This window comes from Anolis sagrei, chromosome Y, assembly GCF_037176765.1.
Source record: "Anolis sagrei isolate rAnoSag1 chromosome Y, rAnoSag1.mat, whole genome shotgun sequence".
Lineage (NCBI taxonomy): Eukaryota > Metazoa > Chordata > Lepidosauria > Squamata > Dactyloidae > Anolis > Anolis sagrei.
The window spans coordinates 38585977-38607159 of record NC_090035.1 but is presented as its reverse complement, the minus strand read 5'-3'; the positions used below and the strand labels follow the sequence as shown (position 1 = coordinate 38607159).

Below are 21183 nucleotides of genomic sequence, written 5' to 3'. Positions count from 1 at the left end.
AATGTAACGAGAGCATCTGCTTGTCAGATTTTGTTGGATTCATTTCAATTGGTTCAGCTTGAGGATGTGGACAGGATCCTTGGAGAGGTGCGACCCACCACATGCATCCTAGACCCCTGTCCATCCTGGCTGATAAAAGAAGCCAGAGGGGGTTTGGCAGAGTGGGTGATGGTGGTGGCTAATGCCTCCTTACAGGAGGGCAAGATTCCAGCGAGCTTAAAACAAGCTATTATCAAACCGCTGTTGAAAAAACCATAACTGGACCCCACTCAATTAGACAACTATCGGCCAGTTTCCAATCTCCCCTATTCGGGCAAAGTCTTGGAACGTGTGGTGGCAGCACAACTCCAGGGATTTCTGGTAGACACTGATTATCTTGATCCGGCACAGTCTGGCTTTAGACCAGGACATGGAACGGAAACAGCCTTCGTCGCCTTGGTAGATGATCTTCGCAGGGAGCTGGACAGGGGGAGTGTGTCCCTGTTAGTTCTGCTGGACCTCTCAGCTGCCTTCGATACCGTCGATCACGGTATCCTTCTGGGACGCCTCATGGACATGGGTCTTGGGAGTACTGCTTTGCAGTGACTCCAGTCATTTCTTGAGGGACGGTCCCAGAAGGTGTTACTGGGTGACACCTGTTCGGCCCCACAACTGTTGTTGTGTGGAGTCCCACAGGGTTCAATTCTGTCCCCAATGTTATTTAACATCTACATGAAGCCACTGGGGGAGATCATTTGGAGTTTTGGACTGAGATGTTATCTCTATGCAGATGGTGTCCAGATCTGTCACTCCTTCTCACCTGTCACCAAGGAGGGTGTCTAGCTGCTGTGTCGGACTGGATGAGAGCTAACAAATTGAAATTGAATCCAGACAAGACAGAGGTCCTACTGGTCAGTCGTAAGGCCGAACAGGGTATAGGGTTACAGCCTGTGCTGGACGGGGTTACACTCCCCCTGAAGACGCAGGTTCGCAGCTTGGGAGTGATCCTGGACTCATCGCTGAGCCTGGAACCCCGGGTATCAGCGGTGGCCGGGAGAGCTTTTGCGCAATTAAAACTTGTGCACGAGTTGCGCCTGTACCTTGGGAAGTCTGATCTGGCCACGGTGGTCCACGCTCTTGTTTCATCCCAAATAGACTACTGCAATGCACTCTACATGGAGTTGCCCTTGAAGACTGTTCGGAAACTTCAACTAGTCCAGCGAGCAGCAGCCAGATTGCTCACCGAAGCGACATACAGGGAGCATACCACCCTCCTGCTGTGCCAGCTCCACTGGCTGCCGATTCAGTTCCGAGCACAATTCAAGGTGTTGGTTTTGACCTACAAAACCCTGTACGGTTCTGGTCCAGTGTATCTGTCCGAATGTATCCCCCTCTACGTCCCACCTCGGAGTCTGATATCATCTGGGGAGGCCCTGCTATCGACCCCACCACTGTCACAAGTGAGGCTGTTGGGGACAAGGAGCAGGGCTTTCTCAGTGGTGGCCCCTCACTTGTGGAACTCACTCCCAGGGTAAATCAGGGCATCATCATCCCTCCTCGCCTTTAGGAGAAGGGTGAAGACTTGGTTATGGGACCAGGCCTTTGGGCACTCCGGCAATTAAATCAGACAGCCAGGCGAGTAAGACCAGCAGGATTGATGAAGTGGAACGTAAAACTAGATCTATGAGTAGCGAACGCTGACCATGTAAGAGGAGAAACTGGGTTTGTATTTGGTTTTATTGATTTTATGGTTCTAATGCATATTTGTTGTTAACTGTGTATTGATGTAATTTTGTGTATGATTGTTTTTATGATGCAGGCATCAAATTGTGCCTTTGCTTTTGTAAGCCGCCCTGAGTCCCCTTCGGGGTGAGAAGGGCGGGGTAAAAGAACCCCAAATAAATAAATAAATAAATAAATAAATAAATGTGGTCATGAGAAGTCAACTTCATGGCAGCTAACAATAAATTTACTCCAACTCCTGCAGCAAAACCGAGGAATATTCGGTGTGAGCACATGCATCAAAGTGAGTGCAAATTCCATATGAGATACCACACTGAACACCCCTCCCCCTTATTTGTACTTTAGCACAGCTGGTAAATCACCAGCAAGCGATAAGATCTATCAACCAAATGGTTGCCAGTTTGAAGCCCCAGGTCGGCATGAGCATCCGACTGTCATCCCAGCTCAATGTTTACCTAAGCAGTTTGAGAACTGCTCAGAGCTGTAAGTAGAGAAATTAGGTACCACTAAAAAGCGGGGAAGGTATTTTAGGTAAAGGTAAAGGTTTTCCCCTGACATCAAGTCTGGTCATGTCTGACTCTGGGGGTTGGTGTTCATCTCCATTTCTAAGCCGGAGAGCCAGTGTTGTCCATAGACACTTCCAAGGTCATGTGGCCAGCATGATTGCATGGTGCCCTGCTATCTTCCCACAGAAGCGGTACCTACTGATTTACTCACATTTGCATGTTTTAGAACTGCTAGGTTGGCAGAAGCTGGGGCTAACATTCAGAGCTCTGCGCTCCCCAAATTCGGACCTATGACTTTTCGATCAGCAAGTTCAGCAGTTCAGCGGTTTAACCCAATGTGCCACCAGGGGCTCCGGAGGTAATTTACAACACCATAAAAGAAAAGATCAGAAAATGCCCAGCAACCAAAAGGAAGGAGGAAGGAGGTTGGCTCTTTGTCATAGAGGATGGCACAACAGGACCCCCCTGTGGCTGGATTCGACTCCAAGGGGAGTAAAAGCTGTATGTCAACACAACATATCTCTATTCTGTCTGTTCAAACGGCATTGAATGTTAGTTGTGCATGTGTAACTGTGATCTGCCCTGAGTCCCCTTGGGGAGATAGGGTGGAATATAAATAAAGCATTATTATTATTATTATTAGTAGTAGTAGTAGTAGTAGTACTGATTTGCACTAAGTTTGTGCACATGTCACAGAGAGAAGAAAGGCGCTCTCACTACAAAGGAAATCCTACCAAGTTCCACCTCAAATTTCTGAGATTTGATCTGAACATACATGTGCGTAGTTCATCTGGCAGCTATGGAAATTAGAAAGTTGCTTTTTAAAAACACAAACTTAAACGTGGATATGCTAAATTATGCCAAGTATCCAATTCTGCACAGCTATAAACTACAGCGAATGTGGAGTAGCTGTTTAAGCATTGGACTACAAAGCTAGAGATGAGAGTTACATTCTCCATTTGGCCATGGAAACCAAATAGGCAAGTCACACACACTCAGCCCCAAAAGCCCCAGTGATAGGATCACATAAGTGAGAAAAGAGTTGAAGGCACGCAATGATGGCAACCATTTTCAAAAACAGGACACGGCCCTGAGCCTCTGGGGTAGGAAGGGATGGGGATGTTAGGAACAGGACCCCCCGCGACCTCCCCTTCCGCTGCTCTTTGACCCCCAAGGGGTCTCTTACTTCTACTGGGTGAGTTCCAGAGGGTGGCAGAAGATTTGGAGAGGTGCTTGTTGATTATAGAGTCCACATGTTTGGGGAGGTTTACAGCAGAAAGGGAACACCTGCTGGCACCTACGAGAGGGAAAGACAGACGGGCATTAGGGGCAGTGGGGTGGTCATGCGCCATGCAGCGGCAGAGGTCATGCCACAGAGGGAGCAGGAGGAGAGGGAGCGGTAGCAGGGGAGAGGGTGCCGGCATCATACTTTTGCCCTGATTGCACAGGGGCACAATACCACGTATCTGTTGCATGTGTCAGTCCAGGCTCAGCAACCACACTTGAACTTACTTATCTCTTTGCTCTCGCATAAATAAATTTACTACAAGTAGTTGTATATAACTAGTCATGGTAGACCTCCACTTTTGCAGGTGGTTAGATGGAAAAATCATAAAATCATCAAGAAAATGATACACGATTTATTTGTAACCTAATTTCTAAATTTCTCTAGGAATGCCTAAGGCTGGATCAACACTGTGATATAATCCGGAGAATTAAAGCAAATAAATCCATATTATCGCTTTGAACTGGATTATGAGTCTACACTGCCATATAATACACAGTTCAAAGCAGATGATAATCATCATTATCTTAGTTGGGCTATATGAGTCTACACTGCCATATAATCCAGTTCAAAGCAAATTATCTATCTTATATGGCAATGTTGATCCAGGTTTAGGCCCCTTCTACACTGCCATATAATCCAGATTATTGATAATAACTATTATCTACTTTGAGTTGGATTATATGAGTCTACACTGCCATATAATCCAGTTCAAAGCAAATAATCTGGATTACATGGCAATGTTGATCCAGTCTTAGGTCCCTTCTACATGGCCATATAATCCAGATTACCAAAGATGATAATCAACATTATCTATTTTGAATTGGATTGTATGTGTCTACACTGCCATATAACCCAGTGTAAAACAGATAATCTGGATTATATGGCAATGACGATTCAGTTTTAGGCCCCTTCTACATGGCCTTATAATACAGATTATCAAAGATGATAATCCACATTATCTTCTTTGAGTTGGATTATATGAGTCTATACTACCATATAATCCAGTTTTAAAAAAATCTGAATTATATAGCAATCTAGATAGAGTCTAAATTCTCAAGCACAAATCTGTGGTTAACGTGTGGAGTAAATTGACCCCAGATTAACACTGGTGGACCTAGAAATGTCTAGAGAAGTAATCCCTTTAGGAATCTCTAGATCCTCCAGCATGGCTCTAAGGTCCCTTCTACAATTCCATAGAATTCAGATAATCAAAGCAGACCGCATTATCTGCTTTGAACTGGATTATATAGAATTGAGTTACAAGAGACCTTGTGGGCCACCCAGTCTACACTGAGTCTACACTGTCATATAATCCTATCCCAAAGGCTGACACCTCTTCGTTGTGAAGGACCAAGAGATTCGTAGAGGGAACATCTTAATCAAACCCACAAATAAAATCTGCAATTGTTAAACCTACAAATATGGAGGGCCAAATGGACTTCTAAACTTTGCTGACTTATTATTTATTTTATTTATTTACTATGCTTCTATACCGCCATTCTCAGCCCAAGGGCGACTCATGGCAGTTTACAAAATGGCACAATTCAATGCCCACAACAGTACAAAAATAATTTAAACATTCAAAACATTTAACACAGGTAAAAATTCATTACAATTAACATCAGTAACACAATAAAAACCATAAGTCCTCGCATTTCATTACCAGTCATTATCCAGTCACATTGTCCAACTTGTTCGTTGGATCATCTGCATTGCCTCTAAAATGTCATTCGATGAAAATCTGTGAGGTTAAACTGCTCTATGACTTTCCCTTCCTTGAAGTATCAAGACACTTAACATTGTAATTTAACCTATCCAGCCATAATGAATGCAAACCCTGTAGGGAGTGAGCGCAACCCGTGGTGCAGAATGTGACCCTACAGCATGAACCCATTTTCCTTCTTATGCGTTTCCAGAAAGTGTGAGGAAAGCCACAAAAGGGATTTCCAGAGCAAATGGGACTTGGAATGTTAGTGTGTGAGTGGAAAGGGAGGAAAAAGAAGGAAAACAAAGCAGGAGAAAGCAAGAATGTGTCTTTTCAGGAACATATGATGAGCACCTTAAGAGATTGTAGGATCTGGATTAGAAAGATGGGTCACCTGAGGCCAAATATCCCACTCATGCATAATACGGAGATGTTTCCATGATAAACACATGAAGATCCAATGTGGTGCTTAAAGTGTCGAACCAGGCCGGGACAGTTTTGTAGCTCCTCTCTCAAAGTGACCTACCTCACAGGATTGTTGAGAAGGCCTCCTGGAGGCTTTTTGCGCATGCGGCTGGAGTGAGCAGTTGCATCTATACCTCTCTCCCCAAAAGAATAATAATCTGAAAGCCTTAAAAAAAGAAAAAAAGAGAGTTATCTGAACTGAACCAGAAGTTGGAAGACACTTCAAAAGAATAAGTGGATATTCCCTGGGATTGTTATAAGGTGAGATAACCTTAATAAGGCTTATTAGTAAAGTTAAAATGCCTCCAAAAGAACCACCACTAACACGGGATGATTTGGAGGGCAACAAGAAAGCAACTGAAGATATGGGAAAAAATTTGCAAAACAACCTCAAAACAATAAATGAGACTATGATAAAAATGGGAGAGAGGATGGGTGTACTAGAAAACAAAATTCAAGCTACGGAAAAACAAATGGAGGATAACACGAAAGAGATTGCAAAACTGAAAGGCCAATTAGCAGACCTGGCTGATAGAAGCAGACATGCAAATTTAAGACTGAGAAACTGGCCAGTGAAAGATAAAGAAGAAAACTTGAAGAAATAGTGAAATGGCTACAAAAAAAACACAACCAAATTGAGGTGTCAATAATGGATATTGACAGGTTACATCAGAGCATGAGAAGAGTAAGGGCAAGACTCAGACAGATTATCATAAAGTTTACTACAGAGAGTAAAAAACAAGAGGTTTTTAAACAATTAAAGGGGGGGAAAGCCCCTTTACAAAAACAAGCAAATTATAGTGAAACAAGATCTATCTATTGAAACACTGAAAATCAAGCAACAATTACAACCATATGCTGAAATGTATATAAAGAAGGAGTTCAATTTATCTGGGGTTACCCGATGGCAATTATCCATTTTCGTCAAGAGAAAAGATTTATGGCCAAAACACCACAGCAAGCCAAGGAAATGCTGAAATCTTTTGGTATCAGGAAAAAAGGGGATAAAGGTAAAAAGAAGGAAGAATCATAGAATCATAGAATCATAGAATCAAAGAGTTGGAAGAGACCTCATGGGCCATCCAGTCCAACCCCCTGCCAAGAAGCAGGAATATTGCATTCAAATCACCCCTGACATATGGACATCCAGCCTCTGCTTAAAAGCTTCCAAAGAAGGAGCCTCCACCACACTCCGGGGCAGAGAGTTCCACTGCTGAACGGCTCTCACAGTCAGGAAGTTCTTCCTAATGTTCAGATGGAATCTCCTCTCTTGTAGTTTGAAGCCATTGTTCCGCGTCCTAGTCTCCAAGGAAGCAGGAAACAAGCTTGCTCCCTCCTCCCTGTGGCTTCCTCTCACATATTTATACATGGCTATCATGTCTCCTCTCAGCCTTCTCTTCTTCAGGCTAAACATGCCCAGTTCCCTAAGCCGTTCCTCATAGGGCTTGCTCTCCAGACCCTTGATCATTTTAGTCGCCCTCCTCTGGACACATTCCAGCTTGTCAATATCTCTCTTGAATTGTGGTGCCCAGAATTGGACACAATATTCCAGATGTGGTCTAACCAAAGCAGAATAGAGGGGTAGCATTACTTCCTTAGATCTAGACACTATGCTCCTATTGATGCAGGCCAAAATCCCATTGGCTTTTTTTGCCGCCACATCACATTGTTGGCTCATGTTTAACTTGTTGTCCACGAGGACTCCAAGATCTTTTTCACACGTACTGCTCTCGAGCCAGGCGTCCCCCATTCTGTATCTTTGCATTTCATTTTTTCTGCCAAAGTGGAGTATCTTGCATTTGTCACTGTTGAACTTCATTTTGTTAGTTTTGGCCCATCTCTCTAATCTGTCAAGATCGTTTTGAATTCTGCTCCTGTCCTCTGGACTATTGGCTATCCCTCCCAATTTGGTGTCGTCTGCAAACTTGATGATCCTGCCTTCTAGCCCTTCATCTAAGTCATTAATAAAGATGTTGAACAGGACCGGGCCCAGGACGGAACCCTGCGGCACTCCACTTGTCACTTCTTTCCAAGATGAAGAGGAAGCATTAGTGAGCACTCTCTGTGTTTGTCCACTTAACCAATTACAGATCCACCTCACCGTAGTTTTGCCTAGCCCACATTGGACTAGTTTCCTTGCCAGAAGGTCATGGGGGACCTTGTCGAAGGCCTTACTGAAATCCAGGTACGCTACATCCACGGCATTCCCCGCATCTACCCAGCTTGTAGCTCTATCGAAGAAAGAGATCAAATTAGTCTGGCATGACTTGTTTTTGATAAATCCATGTTGACTATTAGCGATGACTGCATTTGTTTCTAAGTGTTTGCAGACCGCTTCCTTAACAATCTTTTCCAGAATCTTGCCCGGTATCGACGTGAGGCTGACCGGACGGTAGTTGTTTGGGTCGTCCTTTTTTCCCTTCTTGAAGATTGGGACCACATTGGCCCTCCTCCAATCTGCTGGAACTTCTCCCGTTCTCCAAGAACTCTCAAAGATGGTTGCCAATGGTTCCGAAATGACTTCTGCTAGTTCTTTCAGTACTCTTGGGTGTAGTTGATCTGGCCCTGGGGACTTGAACTCATTAAGAGCGGCCAGGTATTCCTGGACGACTTCTTTCCCAATTTGGGATTGGATGTCCTCCAATCCCTCATCCACTCCATCTTGCTGAGGTTGAAGACTCTCTTTTTGTGAGAAGACCGAGGCAAAGAAGGCATTAAGTAGTTCTGCCTTTTCCCTATCCCCTGTCAGCATTGCCCCATCTTCTCCTCGAAGAGGCCCTATCGCCTCCTTAATTTTCCTTTTTCTACTGACATAAGAATAGAAGCCCTTTTTATTGTTTTTAATGTCCCTGGCAAGCCTGAGCTCGTTTTGTGCTTTAGCCTTGCGGACCTTTTCCCTACAGGTGTTGGCTATTTGTTTGAATTCTTCTTTGGTGATTTCTCCCTTTTTTCCACTTCTTGTGCATGTCTCTTTTGTGTCTTAGCACAGTTAGAAGTTCTTTGGACATCCATTCTGGCTTCTTTGCACTTGTCCTATTTTTTCTTTTTTTCTTTTTTTTTTAAAGATATTTTTATTATATTATACACACAGATCAATAAGCCAAATTCCAAGTGTTACACATATAAAACCTAAATAATTCAACAAATATTAAAGATATTATACTAATTTAGACTGGTGTATATTACCTTATCTCCACCCTCCCACCCTCCCACCCTCCCTCCCTCTTCAACCACAGTATATTTCTAGCTAATGTTGCAGATCCAGCCACTGGTAGAGTCTTTGTGTTTTTTCTTTGATGTGATCGTTGGCTCCTCCATTTTTCACCCAGTTGAAGTAGACCTTCCATCTATTTGTAATGATCTTTTCTTTGTCCATTCTTGGTGCTTGCTTGGTCATAATTCCCGTAATGTCTAACAGCACTTGATCGTACATATAGTCATTCCAATTAGTTAACGTCCATTTCGATTTGTCTTTCCATCCTCTGGCAATCACTGCATGGGCTGCTCTTATCATTACCTTAAATAACTCCTGGCAATTAATTATTATACTCGGATGATCCAACACTCCCCAAAGTAGCAAATCATTATTAATTTGAATTCTTATCTGGAATATCTCCTGAATTTTTACTTGTATGATTTGCCAGAATTTTTTTATTTCAGAACACTCCCACCACATGTGTGAATAAGTACCTTTTTCTTTATTACAATGCCAACACTTCGAATTCTTTCCTTTTAACATATAAGCCAATTGTTCAGGAGTTCTATACCATCTTAATATCATCTTTTTTTTCTAATTCATTATATTTTTCTATTTTTATTTTATTCATGTTCCTAATTATTTCCTCTATTTCTCTTGTCTGTAATGATTTAACTCCAATCCATTTATTACTTATTGCTCTAATCATAAACTCTTTATCTTCTACCATTAAATTATATATTTTTGCCACTGTTCCTTTACTTGTCTTTTCTCTTGCATTTAGCAATTTATCTACCTTTAGTTCTTCAGTGGGTTTTGCACCCTCTTTTTTTACATTTTCCCAAATCCCTCTTAATTTTAACCAATTTTCTTTCCCCCCCTTTTCCAAAAATTCTGGCCAATTAATTATCTCTCCATCTTGTTTCCACATATCTTGTACCCTCCTTAATCCCTTTTCTTCTAAGTTATTTGCTAACCTTTTGGGGAGTCCCATGCTCTTAATAGGGGTCTTTCCTGATATTTTATATGCCCATAGTTTTTGCCATTTTTGCCAACAGTCATATGCTACCTTTCTCGGCCCTGTTAGATTTTCCTTTATTTTGTTAATATCTCTGGTGTATAGCCCGTATTTTCCCCATCCTAGATTTATTTCATTCTCTACTTTTATCCATTTATCTTCTCCCTTTAAACTTATTTCTAGTAGTGCCCTTAATTGGAAAGCCTCATAATAACATTGTAGATTTGGAAACCCCCATCCAAGAATTCTCTTTGGGGTATATTGAATCTTTTTCATTATTCTGTTTCTCTTTTTCCCATATATCCATTCTCTCAAAGTGTTGTCCCATTCTTTTAATTGTTTATATTCTATTTTTATTGATAAAGTTTGGAAAAGATAAAGTAGTTTGGGAATTATGCACATTTTCAGAGCTTGTATTTTCCGTGGGATACTTAATTGCTTATCCCTCCAGGCTTTTATTTTTTCCTGAATTTTTTTCCATATTGCCCCATAGTTGGCCACTTTTAACTTGGTTATTTCTTTTGTAATAGTAATGCCTAAATATTTTATTCTATTTCTTATTATTTTTATTTCTCCCATTTTTGCCTGCAGCGCCTTCTGCTCCTTTTTCCCCATATTGTATATAAGCATTTCTGATTTGCTCATGTTGACTTTCAATCCTGAGTATCTTTCAAAATCTTTTAGAATTATTTGTATTTCCCTTATTGCTTCTATTGGGTTTTCCATTATTAATAAAATGTCATCCGCATAAAGATTTATCTTCAGTTTTTCGTTCTTAATCTGATAGCCCTTTATCCTGCCATTGTTTCATATTCTGTCTGCCAGAGGTTCCATTGCTAATGCAAATAACAATGGAGATAGAGGGCAGCCTTGTTTTACTCCTCTTTCTATTTTCAAGAATTTTGTTAGTCCTTCATTTACTCTTATTCTTGCTCTCATATTACTATATAACTCTTTTATTATTTTAGTAAATGAAATGTCAAATCCGTAGTTACCCATTAATTGCAACAGATAATCATGGTTTAGTGAATCAAAAGCTTTGTATATGTCTAACTTTAAGAGTGCAAATTTTCTTTTTTTGTTATGATTAAGAATGTTTAATACATTTCTTATAGGATGTGCGATGTTTCTACCTTTTATAAATCCGTATTGATCGTCCTTTACTATTTTACTTATAATCCCTTCTATTCTGTTGACTAATATTTTCGTGAATATTTTGTAATCCTGATTTAGGAGGCTAATGGGTCTATATGAATTAGGGTCTTCTGGATCTTTCCCGCTCTTTCTCACTGTTATTATCTCTGATTCTCTCCATGTGTCTGGGGGCTTTCCTCCTATCATTATACTATTAAATCTTCAATTCTGGGATTATTATTTCTTTTGTTTCTTTGTAAAACTCTGCAGTGTACCCATCGCATCCCGGGGATTTTGCATTTTTCAGTGTATCAATCACCTGCTCTATTTCTTGATATGTTATTTCTGCTCCTAGTTTCCTATTGTCCTCTCTATCTAATATCTTTGGTATATTTTCATTAAAGCTTTCTCCATGTATTTGTTTTCTATATAAGCCTTGGTAGAAATCTTCAAATACTTCTCTTATTTCTTTATTTGAATTTACCTTTTTATTATATTTATTCTTTAACTGGGTGACTCTTCCTTTCTCTTTCGCATTTTTCAAATAGTTAGCCAATTTTTTCATTGTATTTGTATTTTGTCTTTGGAAATTATTTTTAAGAAATATCTCCTTTCTCCACAAATCCAAATTATCCATTTCTTCTAATTGTTTCTTTAATTTTTCCAACTTTACTTTCACCTGCACTTGGTATTTACTTTGCAATAGCTTTTGTGTTTCCTCTATTTCTTTAACCATTATTTTTCTTTCTTTATCTTGCCGTTTCTTTACTGCCACTTCTTTTGCTATGCAATAACCCCTAATAACTGCTTTTGCTGCATCCCAGACTACTTCTATACTTGCTGAGCCTCTATTTTCCTTGAAATAGTTTTTTATCTCTTCTAATAGTTCTTTTTTAAGTTTTTCTGTCTTGATTATCAAATTTTTATATCTCCAAGTTTTTATTACCTCTGTTTCATCTGGCTCGTCTAACTTTAACTCCACTATAATAGGCGCATGGTCTGAAATCCAGATTGGTTGTGTTTCTGTATTTAGAATTCTAGACCTGTTAGTGTTCTTTATTAATATGTAGTCTATCCATGTGAAAGATTTATGACTATTTGAGAAGTATGTTGGCTTTTGATTTATAGAATTTCCTTCAAATACATCCTCCAACTTCCATTCTTTTAAAAGTTTTTTATTATTTCTAAGGTCCATGTTAAAGTCTCCTCCAACTATTAGCTCCCCTTGATAGATTTCTTGTACTTTCTTGAACCACTTTCTAAAGTATTTCTTTTGTCCTTTATTTGGACCATATACATTACCTATTGTATATTTCCTGCCATTTATTTTACATATCAACACTATATATCTCCCTTCTTTATCTATTGTTGTTTCTAATATTTCCAAATTTAATGAATTTTTCATTGCTATTGCTACTCCTCTGGCTTTATTTGTACCTCTCGCTTCTGCTATCACCCTCCAACCTGGTATATTTATTAATTGTTTGCTATCTTTTTTATGTTTGTGGGTTTCCTGTAGACAGAGGACGTTGCAATGCAATTTCCTTACTAACTGTGCTATTCTTGAGCGTTTCAAATCCGAAGCCATTCCGTTTGTATTAAAAAAACACATTTTCAGATTATCACCCATTATCTTTGTCTATTTGTGGCTTTTCATCTGCTATTATCCCTTGCCTTATAACTGTGGTTGCCCCTTCCCCCTTCTCAAATGCTTTTTAAAGGAAATCTATCTTTCCTTTCATTTGAGATTTCTTAGAGTACTGCGCCCCCTGTTCCAGCTCCTGTTTATTTATTATTAGTATTATTATTCCAGTCCGTCCCATTACTTCATTATTTTTTACCCTTTGTATGACCCCGCCTTCAACCCCCTTCCCTCCATATATGCTAGTTTTCTTATACCAATATTACAACCCATCAACCCTACAATCATCTTACGAAAAGATTCCAAAAACAACTTCCGATAGGAATCCAGGAGAATAAAGAAAAAAGCAAAAGTTACTTTCACCCTTGCTTCCCCCCATACTTAGTCCCAAGGCAAAGTTAGTACTTATAATAATGTTATAGTCCATGTTCATTTTGAAGTTCTTGTTAATCCAGTTACTAGTTATCCTTCTGTAACAGTTGGATCTTCATCTTCATCTTCATCTTCCTCTCCTTCTTCTGACTTGCTTACTTCTCCTTTTTTCTCTGTTTCTGGTATTGAGGGAATACCCCATTTTTCCAGCATTCTCTGGGGTTGTTCTGGAGTTCTTGCAATATATTTTTCCTTATCTTTATAGATCAGAATGGCCATTGGTAACACCCAGGAAAACTTTATTCCATGAGCAAACAAACTGTCTGCATATGGTTTTAGGAGAGCTTTTATCTTCAAAGATTCAGGAGACAAGTCATGTTTTGGAATTATTTTTTTCCCTTTGTATAATAAGTCTCTGTTTTTTCTAAGATGTTTAAACACTTCCTCCGTTTTTCGTTCTGAAGTAAAGGCAATTAGGATGTCTTTAACGCCTCCCCCACTTGCTTGGCGAAAAGCTCTGTGCACTCTTTCGATTTGAGTTTGCGTTATTTCCAAGTTTAATCCTTGAAACCATGATATTAATTCCGCTTCTAGCTTTTCTGCAGGTATCTGTTCTGGGAAGCCTGACAATCTTAAATTCTTTCTTCTTTGCCTGTCTGAAAGCTCAGCCACTTTGTTCTTTGGATATCCATTATGGCTTCTTTGCACTTGTCCTATTTTTTCTCTTTGTTGGCACGGTTTGCAATTGCGCCTTGAGTATTTCACTCTTGAGAAATTCCCATCCATCTGTAACTCCCTTGTCTTTTAGTATCTGTGTCCACGGAATGCTGCTCAGCGTTTCCTTCATTTTTTGGAAATCAGCTCTCCTAAAGTCCAAAATGCGGGTTTGACTTGTCTTAGTTTCGGCCTTCCTTTGTACCTCAAATTGCAGGAGCACATGGTCACTTGCCCCTAAGGATCCTACCACTTCGACCGCATCGATCAGGTCCTCCGCATTTGTTAGGATGAGATCAAGAGTAGCCAATCCCCTTGTTGCCTCTTCTACCTTCTGGACCATGAAATTGTCTGCAAGGCAAGCGAGGAATTTGTTGGACCTTGTACTCTTGGCCGAGTTTGTTTTCCAGCAAATATCGGGATAGTTGAAATCACCCATGACTACTACATCTCTTCTCTGTGCCTGTTTGGTCAACTGTTGGCAGAAGACTTCATCAAGTTCTTCCTCCTGGCTTGGGGGTCTGTAGTAGACGCCTACAACGACATCTTTTTGAGTCCCAGTTCCCTTGATTCTTATCCAGATGATTTCAAGCTGGTTTCCCAGATTGCTGTCTTGAATCTCTTCTGCAGCATAAGAGTTTTTGACATATAAGGCTACTCCGCCTCCTCTCCCCTTTGTTCGGTTTCTGTGAAAGAGGTTATACCCCTCGATATCTACATTCCAACGATAGGAGTCATCCCACCAGGTTTCAGTGATCCCTATGATATCATATTTGTGGTGTTGTGCTAAAAGTTGGAGTTTGTCTTGTTTATTTCCCATGCTCTGTGCATTAGTGTAAAGACATGTGAGCCCCTGGGATCTTCCCTTGAGCTGTTTAATTGGGATTATTGTGCTTTTGGTACTTGGTCCTTGTTGTGTTTGTGCAGCCCTCCGTTTAGCCTTCTGGCGATTCCCAGACATTATGGGTAAAGTAGTGTTCGCAAGGCTGTTGTCCCCCTCCCCCGGTGGACCTAGTTTAAAGTGCGTCTAATGAGGTTTGCAAGTCTGTGAGCAAAAATGTGTTTTCCTACTTGTGTGAGATGCACCCCATCCCTTGCCAGTAGGCCATCCTCCTGGAAAAGCAGGCCATGGTCGAGGAAGCCAAAGCGTTCCTCCTGACACCATTTTCTAAGCCAGTCATTGACCTGTACTATTTTTCTGGCTCTTGTGGGTCCGTGTCTTACAACAGGGAGGAGGGATGAAAAGACCACCTGTACATTACATTCTTTTAGCTTTGCTCCTAGAGCTCGAAACTCATTTGTGATCTTTTGAAACGTATGCTTTGCAGTATCATTGGTTCCTACATGAATCAACATGAGGGGAGGACGGTGATAGGGCTTGAGGAGCCTGGTGAGCATCTGAGTGATATGGTGTATTTTTGCCCCCGGTAGGCAGCATATTTCTCAAGCCATCCCATCCGGTCTGGAAATGACAGCTTCCGTTCCTCTAAGGAGGGAGTCGCCTACTACCAAGACCTGTTTACTTTCAGGAATGACAGGGCCCTTTTTGTGCAATGTAGTGTGTAGGTCTCCAGAAAAGTGATCCTGTTGGTGTGAATTGTGTAGGTGAAAAGTGTTGTCCTCCTCCTCGACATCCCCGGTGCATTCGTCAAGGACAATCCATTGAGATTCGTCCAAGAGCCTATGGTTCTCCTGTATGTGTTCCTGTTGCTTCTGGTCTATGGTTGGGGATGGTACACCTGCAGGATTGTGCAAGTGTGAATGTTGTGAAGAGACAGATGTCATGTCAGCAACCCCCCAAGAAGAAGAAATCGTGGAAGAAGGAGAGGATGAGGAAGAAGGAGAAGACAATGACTTTATTTAACTATATTTCTTTCCTGCCTTAGAGTTGCAATGATACCATGGAAGAATGGATGAACTGTTGAACTAAGATCTAATTTAGAAATGGGGTTTTGTTTTTGTTTTTTGTATTTTTCTGTATATGGTTAAACTAAGTTCTTATGGATAAATGGATAAATGAAAGTACAAAATGAGAGTACATAATGATATATGCTATAAGTAAAACTAAAAACATAATATTAAAGGATAAAGGGTTGTATTAGGATTTTGGAATAGGGAGGAAACACCCTTATCAGCACAGCTGCACAGCTGAAAGGGTTGACAAAGGGCCTAGAACTATGGAGAGGGGGGGAAAAGAGAGAGAATTGTAGTAATATTTCTTTAAAGGCAAGTTAGCATAATCTCATGTGATAGAAAATGAAAAGTATTATTATGTATTATGATTATTGAGTATTAATGTTAATATAAGAGGCAAGTTAGAATAAATGGGAAAAGCACTATGGTTGAGAACTCGGAACTGAATTTAGCAGTATGGTTGAGAAGGTATACCCTTATTAGGATGGCCGAATTGATATAATAACAAATAAAAATTATTATTGCGATTGCGCAATACGCTAAAAAAACCTCCAAATGGGACAGGGGGAACTTCTGAAGCTTCCCTCTCCCTCTGTTTTTGACTGTTGGTGTGATAATTTATTTTTTTTTATCACTGATAAAACAAACAACAACTATAAAACTTGCACCAGACATACGGAAATAATAACGAAATGATTTCGAAACGATTTCGAACCAATTACGAAACAATTACGAAATAAATTGAAAAATTCGTTTCGATTTTTAGTTGCTCCAGCATGGCTCAATATCGGATCGTAAGCTAATTTAAATATGAATTAATAACGAATTACGAAATTAACGAATGAAACCGCCCAGCCCTAATATATATATAAGAAACTTTCATTTGGAAATAAGATGAAAGGAAAAAGGTAAAGGGCATTGATGGAGGTATTATATTAAATGAAAGGGGGAGAGGGGTAGAAGGAAATGCAGAGGTCGAGGAAGCTCAATGGAGGGGAGGGAGGTTAGTCCCTTACTAAAACCACATTGGGCATATAGGGAGTTGATAAGAACTAAGGGAAAAAGGAATGAGGAAAATGACCCCCCCCCAAAAAAACCCAAAACAAAACACACATTTAAATGGGATTATTTCTGAAATGAATTAGCTTGAATATTAACGGCTTAGCTTTAAATAATAAAAGAGCACGGTTAAGAAGATATATTGAAATAAATAATTTTGGCTGTATAATGTTACAGGAAACACATAGATCAAAGAAAGACACAGAAAAATTACTAAATTTGCCAGGATGGAGTATAGTGGCAGAGGCTAGAGCAAATAAAAAAAAGGGAGTTGCCATCTGGATGAAAGATAATTTCGAGGTAGTACAACATGATTTGGTAGTTGATACTAAAGAAAGATGGGTAATTTTTAAAGGAGAAATTTATGATATAAAAAATACAATTTTGAATATATGTGCTTAATAAAGGTCAAAAAAGATATATAGAAAAGATATTTAGAAAGTTGGAGGGAATATATGAAGGAGAAGTAATTGTTGCAGGTGATTTCAATATAGATTTGATACAGAATAAGAGTAGTATTTTAAATAAATGGAAATTGAAGGACTGTTTTAAAGAAGTAAACATACAACCAAAACCAACATATTTTTCAGGAAGGCATAAAATGTTCACTCGTATAGACTATATTGATTGGACAAAGACTCCAATCAATCCAAGATATTAAAAGTCAATACTGGACAAATAGAAATATCAGATCACGCACCAGTACAAATAACAATACAACTAATAGAGGAAAAATCTCAATATAAATGGAGATACAGCGATTCAATATTGAAACAAGAAAAAGATAGGGAAGAGATAGCAAAGGAAATTAAATATTACTTTCAAGCAAACCGAAAGTCAGCAAAAGAAGGTATTATATGGGATACAATGAAAGCATTTGTAAGAGGTTTATTAATAAAAAAAGAAGTATTCAAAAAGAAAATAAGAAATTTAGAACGGAATACAATATATAAGCAAATGGAAGAGAAATATAAGGAGTTACAGAATAGATATGATAAAAAAACTAAAAAAGAAATAGATAAGTTGTAAGAAGAGCTGGAGAAAATTGATAAGTTTGATATATGAAAAAAGAATTAATGGTTAAAAATGATTTTCAAAGGACAAATATCAATTCAGTGAGACGATTAGCAAATTATCTTTAAAAAGGAAGGAAAAACAAAGAGTGAAAGAAATATATGATAAAAATAATAATTTGATAAAGGATAATAAAAGCATAAGGGAGATATTTGCAGATTTCTATCAGGAATTATATAAAGGAGAAAAATATGTGAAGATTAGGTGAGGAAAAAAATAGGAGAGGAGGAAAAAAACCAAATACAGAGCAAAATATCATACCAAGAGATTGAGAAAGTAATAGACAATCTTAAAAAAGGAAAATCACCAGGAAACAATGGATTTACTGCAGAATTTTATAAACAAATGAAAGAGGTTCTGATTCCAGAATTAGCAATAATTTTTAATAATATAATAATGCCACCCTGCGACTAGAGATGGGCTTTATGAGAGTGGAAGCCAGGGTGTGGGTGGCCATATTATTATTATTATTATTATTAACTTTATTTGTACCCCGCGAGCATCTCCCAAAGGACTCGATGCGGCTTACACAGGCCGGAGCCACAACACACAATACAATAGAAAACATAACAAGTAATAACAAAGCAAATCAACATCAAAAGCGAAACAAATCAAAAATTAGCAAAACAGCAATAACAATACATCAAGACATATTAAAAACTGGTTCGGCCGGCGAGAGGGGTACATGGTTAAAAGTGCTGAAAATGGCAGGAGGGGCGTAGGAATTAAAGTACGGTGTGCAGCAGTGTTAATTGTACTAAAGTGCTACTAGGACTTGGGATGGGGATTCTTAATCCGGGAAGGCACAACGGAACAGCCAGGTTTTCAGATTCCTTCTGAAAACTGCTAGTGTGGGGGCCTGTCGGAGATCTTTTGGAAGGGTGTTCCAAAGTTGGGGGGCCGCCACGGAGAAGGCCCTGTCCCGTGTCCCCACCAAGCGCGCTTGCGACGTGGGTGGGATCACGAGCAGGGCCTCCCCAGATGATCGGAGTGAGCGTGTGGGTTCGTAGATGGAGATACGGTCACGCAGGTAGGGTGGTCCCAAACCGTTCAGGGCTTTGTAGGTGAGCACCTGCACCTTGAATTGGGCTCGGAAGATGAATGGCAGCCAGTGGAGCTCCTTAAACAGAGGGGTAGACCTCTCTTGATAATGAGCTCCGGTTAGCACCCTGGCTGCTGCACGCTGAACCAGTTGCAGTTTCCGAGCCGTCTTCAAAGGTAGCCCCACGTAGAGCGCATTGCAGTAATCCACTCTAGAGGTGACCAAGGCGTGGACCACCCCGGCCAGATCAGCTTTCACGAGGTATGGTCGCAGTTGGCGCACGAGTCTCAGTTGCGCAAAGGCCCTCCCGGGTACCGCCGACACCTGAGCCTCAAGTGTAAGCGAAGAATCCAAGAGGACACCCAAACTGCGGACCTGAGGCTTCAGGGGGAGTGTAACCCCGTCCAACACAGGTGACCACCCTATACCCCGATCCGGCTTACGATCGACCAGGAGGACCTCTGTCTTGTCAGGATTGATCTTCAGCTTGTTCTTCCTCATCCAGATCGACACAGCGGCCAGGCACTCGTCTAGCACCTGAGAAGCCTCCTTGGAATTAGGTGGAAAGGAGTAGTAGAGTTGTGTGTCATCTGCGTAGAAATGGCACCCAACTCCAAAACTCCGGATGACCTCTCCCAGCGGTTTCATGTAGATGTTAAAAAGCATGGGAGACAAAATAGAGCCTTGCGGGACCCCACAGGACAAAGGCCAGGGGTCAGAGCAGGCGTCTCCCAGCTTCACCATCTGAGTCTGTCCCTCCAGGAAGGACTGGAGCCACGACAGAACCGTGCCCCCAAGGCCCATCCCGGAGAGACAACCCAGAAGGATACCATGATCGATGGTATCGAAAGCCGCTGAGATGTCCAAGAGAACCAGCAGGGTCACACTCCCCCTGTCCAGCTCTCTGCGGAGGTCATCCACCAAGGCGACCAAGGCTGTCTCGGTGCCATGACCAGGCCTGAAACCAGACTGTGACAGATCTAGGTAATTGGTGTCGTCTAGGAAACCCTGGAGCTGGGAGGCGACCACCCTCTCCAGCACCTTACCCAAAAAGGGGAGGTTAGAGATTGGCCTGTAGTTATTCAGCACCGTGGAGTCAACCTCTGGCTCAAACTATCCCATGCACCCTTTGGTCTTGCCCCACTAATTATGAAGGATGACTTCCAATCCACATGGAAGCAGGCGGTAGCATCAAAAATCTCCTCATTGGGTTTTCTCCAAGTCTACTATTTGCTATGGATTACAATCAAGCCAAAGCACTTATTAAACAACGTATCACAGACACAGAGTGACAACTAGATCTGGCCTCGGTTCCAACCTTCCTTATCAATGAAGACAGTAGGCTTGGGTAACCACGGAAAAATTTGGATCTAAACTTGTTTTGTTTTTAGAGGGCCCTTGCATTTTGTTTTTTTAAAAATAATTCCAAAATTTTCCTTGTAAAATTTTTGAAATATACGAAATTTCGTATTATTACGAATCGATTCGTTAATGGCGGACACAATTGCGCAATATGCTAAAAAAACCTCCAAATGGGACAGGGGGAACTTCTGAAGCTTCCCTCTCCCTCTGTTGTTGACTGTTGGTGTGATAAAACAAACAACAACTATAAAACTTGCACCAGACATGTGAAAATAATTACAAAATAATTACGAAATAATTACAAAATAATTACAAAACAATTACGAAATAATTATAAAATAATTACGAAATAAATTGAAAAAATTGTTTTGAATCTAATTTACTCCTCACACTATTCCTGCATGGCTCAATATTGGATCGTAAGCTAATTTAAATACGAATTAATAACGAATTATGAAATTAACAAACGAAACCGCCCAAGCCTAGAAGACAGCAGATATCTTGCATCCCCTATGGCATATGAGGGCTTTCACCCTGGCTTGATGCCACGCTCTCCCATCAGCTGTACTCGAAGGCCGCTACCGGAAGCAAAACAAAACAAAAACCCAACACATAGGCCTGCAATGAAAATATTTTTTTGCAATACTGTAGCTGTTTATAATGTCTTTTGCAGGATTGCAAATATATCTTTCATGTGAAACTTTGAAAAGTATTAAAAAGAAAGGAAATAAGTAATCACAACATATGCACATATATCTATGGTTTTATTTAGAAGACTACACAAGCAGTACGAGCATTCAACTTGGCTTGCTCAGGAATGTATAATTCTTCGAGGAATGATTGGACTGCAATTCCCAGAAGTTGTCAACACCAATTTTCATGGAACTGAAGACTGTCTTCCCATGTTTTCCATTAGTTATAAAACACAGAACAGGGTATCTTCTATGTGGATCCATTTTTATTGCAGCAG

General features: G+C 40.3%; 1 pseudogene; it reads right to left on the bottom strand.

Annotated features, from left to right (window-relative positions):
- LOC137095600 (MAP7 domain-containing protein 1-like) overlaps positions 1-21183 on the bottom strand; it is a 99183-nt pseudogene that overhangs the window by 54555 nt on the left and 23445 nt on the right.